The sequence below is a fragment of the Ceratotherium simum genome, chromosome 12, assembly GCF_057802395.1.
Source record: "Ceratotherium simum simum isolate JZ-2026a chromosome 12, ASM5780239v1, whole genome shotgun sequence".
NCBI classification, from domain to species: domain Eukaryota; kingdom Metazoa; phylum Chordata; class Mammalia; order Perissodactyla; family Rhinocerotidae; genus Ceratotherium; species Ceratotherium simum.
Window position 1 is genome coordinate 19,757,517 of NC_141911.1, and position 11,972 is coordinate 19,769,488.

Sequence of the window (11,972 nt, forward strand, 5' to 3'; positions counted from 1 at the left end):
TCTAGGTGTGGAAATTTAAATGGCATTGTGAAATGAACAACCTTTTTTAAAAACATCTTAGATTCAGTCCAACACTGAAATGCTGGTTTAAATGTACGGCAACTTTGCTACCCAATCTAATGAAATAACTATTACTTTGATTAAAAAAAATGTGTTGTTTAATAGAATTTTATCAGTTACTTTAATATTTACTTGCTTAGAGTTAAAGCATCACCAGCAAAAAAAAAAAAAAAAGGCATGCTCATTTTTAGAATTGCAATTTAATTATTTTGACCTTTATATTTTCAGAAACGTGACTGTGCATGTGTGTGATGTGTTTAGTTTAGACTTAACCTCCATTTACCTTAAAATTTGAATAAATTTTTCAGCCTATTCCTTCAAGTCTATTTTTTTCTAAAGTGCATATCAGCCAAATGCAGGAGTAGTTAGCTCTTTGGGCCATATTTTAGAATTCCAATAAGTAACTGCATTCCCATTTATTTATTTGAGGGTTGGTTTAATTTACTAAGGACACACACACACACACACACAGTTGAACTTTAAGTCATATGTAGATATGTTTCTATAAATATACTTGAGGACATTTTGGTGTTCTACAATCTGTTATAATCAAAACACATTAAATGTTAACATAATTGCTGCTGCATATTTTGTTAGGCTGCCTTAATCAAGGATTCCAAAAATGGCCCAAGTCATAAGTAACAGTCAAGCTCTATGAGATCAAAACTAAACTAAAGATACCAAAACCCGTCTCCTAAGGACAGATCTTACGAGTCAAGCCCAACTGATGTTTCATGTACATTTTTGCTGCAAAATGTTTAATAATGCATTACTTTCTATCTGGCATGACTCTATGTCCTGTTGAGGCTATCAATGAATATAATTACCCTAAAAAATAATTCTGTTTACACAGTGGCTCTGAGTTGCCAGCATGTTTCCACACATAGGCAGCATTTTCCTGAATTTCACTGGATTCAATCAGACTGAGTAAATCAGCATACTCCACATAGAGAAATATTCATTATATGGAATCAATGGTCAGTATGATATTCTCTTATTAGAGGAGGTATTGTTAACTCATGCCTAAATACTCTTTCCATACACTTGAGCCGTGTCTAAATTCTTCAGAGTGTCTAAATTTTAGGCAATCATTTTCATCACATAAATTGTGACAGTTCTATTGAAAACAACTCAGATCACAGGAAAGACTGAAGAAAGGAGGGAAAGGCAATGACTTAAGAAAACTGATTTGTAACTGTTTTTCATGGTCCTCAGGTTACTCATGAATAGTGAATTAAAAGCTTCAATACTTTCTATGGTATCAATATCCCAGAGAAACATTAAAATTATTAGGTTGGAAAATAAATGTAAGGCTGTCTTCCATTTAGAACTGGATTTTATTGATCCAAGAAAAGATTCAAGAGGATGGATTAAATAAAGGTAGAGGGGAAGTTAACTAAGAAATGGAATAATTTTACAAAACCTGGAAAACAGTTATTTTGAAGTGGGAAAATTAGAAGTATTATGGAGGGCATTCAGGAAGGTTTCAGGTATTTCAAATAGTTTTGACAATAGGGGCAGAGAACATATTCAACCTGTAGATGGGAAAAAGAGGTCTTGCCAATATTATGTTAGTTATAAAGTTCACAGTGTTTCCACAAAATCTGATTTTAGTACATGACAGTCACACCATGATAGGAGAAGATCTGAAGACAATTCTGAGATTAAGATGGTGTGAATTTATCTTGGGAAGATTCCACAGTATTAAGAAGTAAAATCAGAACAAAAGAAGCTAATATGGTATTCATATATGTATATGACAGTTATTAGATTATATAATGTCCATGTGTACTGGAAAGGGAAGCAAGAATAGAAACTACAGAAGATAAAACCTTGGAATTTGTTTTGGATTCAAAGTGGTTTATTTTCCATATTCTTTCTCACTTGTTTTTTAATTCCCAGCATCAGATACGCACAACTTTAGCAGAAATGAAATTCTAATAGAGTCATCTCTGAGAAGACATACTGGTGTATTCTACACTAAGGCATTGATTCAGCTGTTTCAGAGGAAAGAAATACTTAGAGCCCAATAAAATATGTTTCTTAGTGGTGATATATTAGGTATAGTTCATTTCAATGTGGTATGCTTTTTATTTATTGTATTAATGTGGTCTCAAAAGCCACCAATAAATTGAAGTAGCCCAATGTAGATTTACTAAATGCTGTAGAACAAGCAATATCTACTTCTAAGTACATGGTAGCAATTTATTTCTCAAACTTATCTTCTATATTCAATGGAGTTAAATGGCCACTCAAGGTTTTAGACCAAGTTAATAGAGTTAATATTTGACAGGGGAACATCAGTCTCATACATGTATCTTACATTTGATCACTGCTTCCTGTAAGATTGAAAAGAGCTTATTAAGCTAAACCATACTTAAAATCTTATTCTTACTTTTTTTCTCCATTTTATTTTGCTTGTCATACCCTGTTGGAGCATGAGACAGAGAGACTAAATTTTCTTTCGTCACTTTACCTCAAGCCTAGATTTCCATGGTGAGACTAGAGGTAGTGTGTCTAGTGGTTAAGAGCTCTATCACAAGAGGGCTAATATATCACCAATAAGAAAGACAAGTAACCTGGAGTCAAAATCTGGACAAAGCACCTGTGTGTGTTTGGAAGCAGAAGTTAGCTCTATCAGATATTAAAACATACTATAAGTAAAATACTCTTCAATTAAAACATTGCAATATTGACTTATAGAGTGGTGAGCCAATTGAAAAAAATTAAAAATCCAAAAATACTGAAAATATAGTATATAATGTAGTATCTCAAATTGATGGCAAAAAAAAATATTTTCAAATAGATAATTACAAAAATATATAAAATACACACAATTCTTCACACCATACCCCAGAGTATATTTCAAGTGGATAATAGATCTAAATATTAAAATTGGAAACATCTAAGTATATGCTGAATTGTGCTTGCAACTTGGTTAAGACTTGGACTATGTTTTCTTCCAGAATCTTCTCATCATGAGTTGGTTAGAGTTGACCAAAAGAGAAACAAAGGCAAGATTCAGAAAGATAAGTGGAGCAACAATTATTCTTAGAAACTCATCATAGTCATATATGGTGATGTACAGACAAAGAGGTACTCAGTGGGTCACAGATTTTCCTCAGTCTCCTCTGCTCCATGTGCCAATCCTGCTGGACAAAGGAGTCCGATAACCATCATTAGATTTTTTCCTGTGGACATTACAATCAGAGGCTACAAAGAGATGTAGGTATTTCCATGAGCTCCCCCTTTGTGATCTCACTTTTGTGCCTGAATGTGACTGACTTGTTGCAATTTTAGCCTGAAAACACTGACTTGTCCACCTGTGTATTTTAGGTGGACTCAGTAGCAACTTTCTCTGTTCTTCTGATTCCTGATTCCAGACTTTAACTTCCTCAGCTTCAATCACCTTATGCAAGGTTAATCTCTTTAATATACACCTTTTCTTTATGTTTATACTGGTCCTGCTTCCCTGACTAAACTCTGACTGATAAAGAAATTAGTACTTAGAAATCAAGTGCTGTTACAACAAAAATTAAAACAGGTGGCATTGATTTAGGGATGAGAAAGTTAGATGAGGCAGGGAAAGTAGCTGAGAAACTGTTAGTGAAGTAAGAAAATGGTAAGCTAACCATTCATAGAGATCGAAAAAGTAATAAATACATTGTTGTAGCAAGTTTGAAAATGGTCACCTGTGTTTGCAGTTGCAGAACAATTGGCAAAACTGTCATCTACAGTAACTGAGAAGATAGAAAATTGCCTAATGAACTCAGTCATTCTGGAAAGATGATTTCCAGACAAAATACATGAAATGTCATTTCATCTATTTTAGCTGTCTATGGGAAGGGAGATGAACTAAGGAATGAAATATTCAGTTTGGAGGCAGAACTTAGAGGCACTAGAGCAGCATCAAGTTTGATAAGTGAATATGTTTCTTATCTCCAGATTCTAGTCAGTAAAAATATCTCCAAATAAAAAGTAAAACAAGGTCTACTAAAGACAAAATCCATGGATAAGGTTGTAAGATTTTCTTATGACCTCTACTAAATTTAAGTTGATGCCTAACAGAGATTTAAGCTAGACAAAAGGACATCTCAGAATTTAAATGTGTTGGACTGAAAATTGATATATCCTTTGTAAAGAAAGGCCTGTCTTCAAAAGAATAATTGATGTGGCTTTGAGTGCATGAAGTGACCTGAATCAGCTTCATAGAAAGCTCATAAAGTTTTTAAGGAAATTGTACTAATGAAAGTACAGGCATATCTTGGAGATATTGTGGGTTCAGTTCCAGACTTCTGCAATAAAGTAAATATCGCAATAAATTGAGTCACACAAATTTTTCAGTTTCCCAGTGCATATAAAAGTTATGTTTACACTATACTGTAGTCCATTAAGTGTAAAATAATATTATGTCTAAATAAACAATGAACATACCTTTGTTTAAAAATATTTTATTGCTAAAAAATCATAACCACCATCTGAGCCTTCAGTGAGTCATAATTTTCTTGCTGGTGGAGGGTCTTGTAAAAAATGTAATATCTGCAGAGTTCAATAAAGTGAAGTGCAATAAAATGAGGTAAGCCTGTAACACAAGCTTGGTCTACCATAGACTGAAATTCTTTAAATAGAAAAGAGGTTTGTGGCCTCCAATGTCTCTAAGCAGATTGAGAATGCTACTCAGCTTTTGTTTTGGTTACCTATTTCTATGAATTAAATTATTCAAATTTATTTACTCTATTTAGTCATGATTTTGTAAGTCAAGAATTAGGACAGAGTTTAGCTGGGTTCTTCTTCTGTTCCATATCATCTTCACTGGGGTCACTCACTTGACTGCATTCATCTGGTAGCTGCACTGAGCTGGAAGGTCCAAGAAAGCTTCACTACTGTATCTGGCACCTTGGTGCTCCTACACATAGCATCTATCTCCATATAGTTAGCTTGGACTTCCTCACAGGTTATCTCAATATAGCTAGACATTTTAGATGGCAGATGTTTCCAAGATTGTTCCAAGCAGGGAAAAAACAGAAGCTGTATATTTCTTAAGGCCTAATCTCAAAAGTTAAGCATCTCTTCTGCCACATTCTGTTAATCAAATCTATCCCCTAAGACCAGCACAAATTCCAGAAGAAAGTGAGTAGGTCTTGCCTTTTGACGAGAGGAGTGACAAAGAATTTGCTGCCAGGTGTTATCATCATGTCAGCATGAAAGAATCCCTTTGTCTCTCCCCTTCAATCTACTGTGAGTAAAACATCCACAACCCAACAAAGGTTACATTGTCCAACACAACAAGATGCTGGAGAGATCCACATGTTGGTACATACAAAGGTGGATGGATTGGAGCACATAAAAGAGGGAAAATGGGGAAACAGCAGAGGCAGTGCCCAAGACCCTGGACCCCCAGCTATAGCAGCTGGGCCAGCCACTACCTGCTCCAGAGAACACAGTGTGCAGCAGTGGAGGCATGTGTACAACTCTGGCTAGCCAGCTGCAGTGGCACCTGCAGCCACAGGGAGTGGAGCAGCAGCAGAAACAGAACCCTGTGGTCCCAGGACCCGAGACATGACTCAGAGACTAGTAGCAGCAGCAGAGGCACACACAGATTCTGACATCTTAACCACAGTGGTGCCTGTGGCCACAAGGTAATGAGAAACAGCAAAGGCAGGGCTCCACAAATCTGGATCCCTCCCCCCTCCCCTTGTCCCACCACAGAAGTGGACCTTCTCACCCAGGTGATCTTGGACACAGCAGAGGCAACAGCCAGCCCTGTACCCCTGGCAGTGAAGCCAATGACCACAGGGACATTAGCAATAGCAAGGCATCAGAGCCCCCCAGGGGTGCAGGCACCAATGATGAAATTACCAGTGACACCACAAATAGAGGCAGTGGAGGGTGGAATGTGCTGATCCTCAAATACAGCCAGAGGCAGCTCAGGTAAGAGAAACCAAAAACACTATAGAATCACCTACTGAAAAAATAAAAGAAAGGTTTCTAATCTCCAACTGGTTGAAAAACAAACAAAGCTATACCTAAATAAAAAACATGTTTGCTATGACAAATGTGCCAGCAGAGGAATAACTCAGCAAGCACCAGGAAAAGACATGGCATCACAAAAAGAAAATAACAATTCTTCAGAAACCAAACATAAGTCATGCAAGATTGTGATTTGACAGATAAAGAATTCAAAATAGCTCTCATAAAGAAACATAATGATGTAATCTATGCAGAAATATAAGTATAATGATGTACACCTGAAATTTATACAATGTTATAGACCAATGTTACTGCAATAAACAAAAAATTAAAAAAAAAAAAGAAACATAATGAGCTACAAGAAAACTCAGAAGGGCAGTTCAATGAGCTTAGGAATAAAATCAATGGACAGAAGGAATACTTTACCAAAGAGATTGAAACTCTAAAAATCTAAACAAATTCTGGAGCTGAAGATCTCAATAAATGAGATGAAGAATGCCTTAGAAAGAACTGGAAATAGAGCAGACCAATAGCGAAATAGTGACCTTGAAGATAGAAACCTAGAAATGATGCAGGTAGAAGAGGAAAGAGAACTAAGATTTTTTTTTAATGTAGAAATTCTGAGAATGATCTGACTTCATTAGAAAGGGCAATAAAAGGACAATGGCTATCTCAGAAGGAGAAGGGAGAGAGAAGAAAACAGAGAGCTTATTTCAAGAAAGAATAGCTGAGAACTTCCTAAGCCTGGGGAAGGAATTGGATATAAAAACTATGAAGCTAATAGAACACCCAATTATCTCAATGCAAAAAGAACTTCTCCGGGACACATGATGATAAAATTGCCAAAAGTCTATGACAAAGAATATAAAGGCAGCTGGGGGTGGGGGTGGGGTGGACAGTAACCTACAAGGTAACCCCCATTAGGCTATCAGCAGGTTTCTCAGCAAAACTCTAAAGGCCAGGATACAGGGGAGTGATATATTCAAAATACTGAAAGATAAAACTGTCATCCAAAAATACTCTACTCAGCAAAGTTATCTCTCAGATATAAGGAGAAATAAAGGCTTTCCCAGAGGAACAAAAGCTGAGGAAGTTCACTGCGACTAGATCTGCATTAGAAGAATTGTTGAAAGGAGTTCTCATATCTGAAACAAAAAGGCAAAGGTACACAAAGCTTTGAGCAAGGTGATAAATACACAGAGAGAATCAGAAAATTGCAACTCTATATCAGCATAGCTTGCTAAACACTTAATTATAACATAAAGGTTAAAGGGAAAGGCAGCATTAAAAATAACTGTAACCAGTTCAATTTGGTAACAAACTCACAATACAAAAAGGGATAATTTGTGACAACTAAAACATAGAAGGGAAAGAAAAAAAAGGGCAAAACCTGCATAGTCAAATGAAGATAAGAGGCTATCAGCAGAACAAGAACTATTTTATCTATGAGACCTTTTATACAAACCCCATGGCAAACACAGAACAAAAATTCAGAGCAGAGACATGAAACATAAAAAAAAGGACACTTAGAAAAACATCACAGAAAACCACCAAACTGAAATGGCAGACAGAAACACAAGGAAAAAGAAACAAAGGAAATGTAGAGCAACCAGAAGCAAAAGATAAAATGGTAGTATGAAGCCCTCATATATCAATAATCACCCTAAATATAAATGGATTGAATTCACCAATCAAAAGACAAAGAGTCGCTGGATGGATTAAAAAACAAGACCCAACAATACGCTGCCTTCAGGAGATCCATCTCAGCTCTAAAGACAAACATAGGCTTAGAGTGAAGGGCTGGAAGATGATACTGCAAGCAAATGGCAACCAAAAGAAAGCAATTATAGTCATACTTATAGCAGACAAAATAAACTTCAAGGCAAAAAAAGATAACAAGAGACAAAGATGCACATTATATAATGATAAAGAGGACAATCCATGAAGAAGACATAATATTTATTAACATACATATATTCACCTAACATAGGAGCACCAAAAGAGATAATGCAATTATTAACAAATAATTAATATTTAATTAATAATTAAAGGGAGAAATTGACAGCAAAACAATAATAGTAGGAGACTTTAATACCCCACTTACATCAATGGATATATCATCCAGACAGAAATTTAACAAGGAAACATCAGCCTTAAATGAAACATTAGACCAGATGCACTTAAAAGAAATATATAGAATATTCCAGCCAAAAGCAGCAGAAAAGACATTTTTCTCAAGTGCACAGGGAACATTCTCAAAGACAGCCCATGTCTTGCGAAACAAAACAAGTCTCAATAAATTTAAGGAGATTGAAATCATAAAAGCATCTTTTCCAACCACAATGGTATGAAATTAGACATCAGTGACAAGGGGGGGCGGGGTGGGGGCGCCCCTTGGCCGGTTTCGTTTCATCCCGGCCGTGGCCATGCGCCCGCGGAGGCTGGGCGGGGCACATGGCGGGCCGCTGCGGCCCTGTCCACCTGCCGCCGACACTGGGAAACCCTTGCGATGAGCTGTTGCATAGCCATTGGTACCTGTATTGGGGAAACATAGCATACAAGCAAGAAGCTTACAGCCTCAGTGGTGAAAATTTTTTCATGTCAGAGACCAAGAACTCTTGCAGTCGTTTATGTCATCCCTTCTTCTCCAGACAGAAGATACCAAAAAGTTGCAATCAAAGATCTCTTCATCTTATTGATAAAGCCACTAATAAGTCAAAATGTCTGTCAATGTCAACCGCAGCGTGTCAGACCAGTTCTATTGCTACAAGATGCCCCGTCTGATTGCCAAGGTTGAGGGCAAAGGAAATGGAATCAAGACAGTTATAGTCAACGTGCTTGACGTTGTAAAGGCGCTTAATAAGCCTCCAACGTATCCCACCAAATATTTTGGTTGTGAGCTGGGAGCACAGACCCAGTTTGATGTTAAGAATGATCGTTACATTGTCAATGGATCTTATGAGGTGAATAAGCTGCAAGACATGTTGGATGGATTCATTAAAAAATTTTTTCTCTGTCCTGAGGGTGAGAATCCTGAAACAGACTGCATATCAATCCAAAGAAGCAAACAATAGGTAATTCTTGTAAAGCCTGTGGCTATCCAGGCATGCTTGACACGCATCATAAACTCTGCACATTCATTCTCAAAAACCCACCTGAGAATAGTGACAGTGGTACAGGAAAGAAAGAAAAGGAAAAGAAAAATAGAAAGGGCAAAGACAAGGAAAATGGCTCCATGTCCAGCAGTGAGACACCACCACCACCATCACCAAATGAAATCAGTCCTCCTCCACATGCTGTGGAAGAAGAAGAGGATGATGATTGGGGGGAAGATACAACTGAGGAAGCTCAAAGGCGCAGAATGGATGAAATCAGTGACCATGCAAAAGTTCTGACACTCAGTGATGATTTGGAAAGGACTGTTGAAGATCGGGTCAATATCCTGTTTGATTTTGTTAAGAAAAAGAAAGAAGAGGGTATTATTGACTCATCTGACAAAGAAATTGTTGCTGAAGCAGAAAGACTGGATGTAAAAGCCATGGGCCCTCTTGTTTTGACTGAAGTTCTTTTTAATGAGAAGATTAGAGAATAAATTAAGAAATACAGGCACCATTTCCTAAGATTTTGTCACAACAACAAAAAAGCTCAATGGTGCTTTCTTCATGGTTTGGAGTGTGTGGTAGCAATGCATCAAGCTCAGCTCATCTCCAAGATTCCGCATATCTTGAAGGAGATGTATGACGCAGACCTTTTGCAAGAAGAGGTCATCATCAGCTGGTCGGAAAAGCCTCTAAGAAATATGTCTCAAAAGAACATGCCAAAGAGATTCGTGTCAAAGCACAGCCATTTATTAAATGGTTGAAGGAAGCAGAAGAGGAATTTTCTGGTGGTGAAGAAGATGAAGATGAGAATATTGAGGTGGTGTATTCGAAGACTGCCAGTGTACCGAAAGTTGAAGCTGTGAAGTCTGACAACAAGGATGATGACATTGATATTGATGCCATTTAAAGGAGTGGGTGCAGCCCAGCTTAACTGTAATGATGCGAATCTTTCTGCATCATCAGCCAGAAGTGCAACATGTATGTGCAAAAGCTAAAATAGCTTAACATCATGCTACACTTTCTCCTAAAAGTGTATTGCTGTGAGTGGTCTGTAATTAAGCCCAATGAGACATCTAGGGAGTCCATACACATATCAGTGAGCAGATATAGTTTGCTTATTTATAGCATGTTTCTTTTTGAAAAATTAGTGGTGGACACATTTGGATCACATTTATACAGTTATAAAAATAAAGATTTGATTTTGGTCATTCTTCAGATTTTTGGCTCTGAATGACATAAGCTGAAATAACTGGCTCCTTTAAGAAACGTTGCACTATCATTCAACCTGATAGGATTCTTGGAGCCTGTTAGATATTGTTAGGTGCTGAGATTATAATGAGGTCTTCAGCAAAATGTAAACATAAACTTATTTGTAATTACCTTATTCACCATTAAGAAATATAGTACTTTTAAGTCTTATCTCTAGTCCCTGACATTGGCATCTGGTAGTGTACATTCTTCCCATGCTGAGGCGGACTGATAATTAAATGACAGTGCAACACCTTTATCTTAACGAAAGTAGAAATGACCTGAGTGTCCTATAAATAATTTTAAGAGCAGGTTTTGAAACTTGAATTGTGTTTTTTGAGTTCGTGTAAATTTGCTTCAAATTGTAGTCTTTGAATTCATGTGCCTTGCACGTTGGATGAGCCAGGGGAATTATTACATGAACAAATAAGCATTTTATGTGTCTGTAGCTGTTGCTTTGTACTGAGAGAGAACTCTCAAACTTTGGGGTGTTATTGAATACTAACCCGCATGATTTTATTTGGAGGAAGCAGGAAAAGGTGTACTTAATCTCTAGCAAAAACTGAGCATAATCTTTCAGCTTTTACTCTTACGGTTTAAAGTACAATTTCAAAATGTTTAGACATACTGTGTCTTTTGTTCAGTGTGGATTTTCCCCTGATAACTGTGGTTTGTTCTTGAATCCTTTCTATTTGTGGACACATAGCTTATGCTTTTTAGGTTTTGGTTGCTGTCTTCCCAAAATAAGTGTTACTGTGTCTCAAATTTGATTCCCCCCCACCCCATGTCTTATTTAAAGAGAAAGCTAAAGCTTACTTCTGAATCAGAGCCTATGTTTTGGGTTAGGACTTGCGGTGATTTTTATTTCACATTGAATATAGCCAGACACCCAAGAAGTCTGTGATGATGGCCACTGAATGCAGGTGACTAGGGCCTGACCCAGCCCATCAAGGACTTGAGATTTGGAAATAACTTCCTTGTGAATTCCTTGCCCAATTACCTGATCTAAACTCACTTGATATGGGTTCTAACTATATCTCAGAAATCATCTTCAAGGTAAAAACTTGTGTTTATTCCTTTCCACAAAAAGTGCACTATGGGAATCAAGAATCCATGGGGTTAATTTTGCTTGGAGCACTGGCTTACATCATTCACCTCTCTGATATATTATTTCTTTGTAATCTATCTCACAGGTTATGAGACCTTAACAAATGTATGTAAAATTTTTTCACGTTGAAATTATACCAACATTTGATATGGTAAACCCTTGCTAGCTTGATACTGTAAGGAATATTAAAATCTAGCAATCTTACTGGAGAAATACAAATTGGTCTTCCAGCTGCTTTTTGATAGACTTTGATGAGAATGAAGCAGGAACCATATACTTGGAAAGAAGGTACTTTGACACACCAAAGAGAAGAGGTTTTTGCAAATTCACATCTCACCTGGGTTTCAAATTTTTTGCCACAAGGCCAATTTGTTTTCATTAACTGAAATTCTATAGGAGATACTGGCGACCCAGGCCACATTGTGCTCAACATTCCCAATGTCAAGCTAATAGGGTTCTGTTATAGAGGTTTCTTTTTGCCCTCC

At 37.0% G+C, this 11,972-nt stretch overlaps 1 pseudogene; it reads left to right on the forward strand.

Annotated features, from left to right (window-relative positions):
* Window positions 1-8,587: 8,587 nt before the first annotated feature.
* LOC101390337 (eukaryotic translation initiation factor 5 pseudogene) lies at window positions 8,588-10,194 on the forward strand (annotated as a pseudogene).
* Window positions 10,195-11,972: the final 1,778 nt, after the last annotated feature.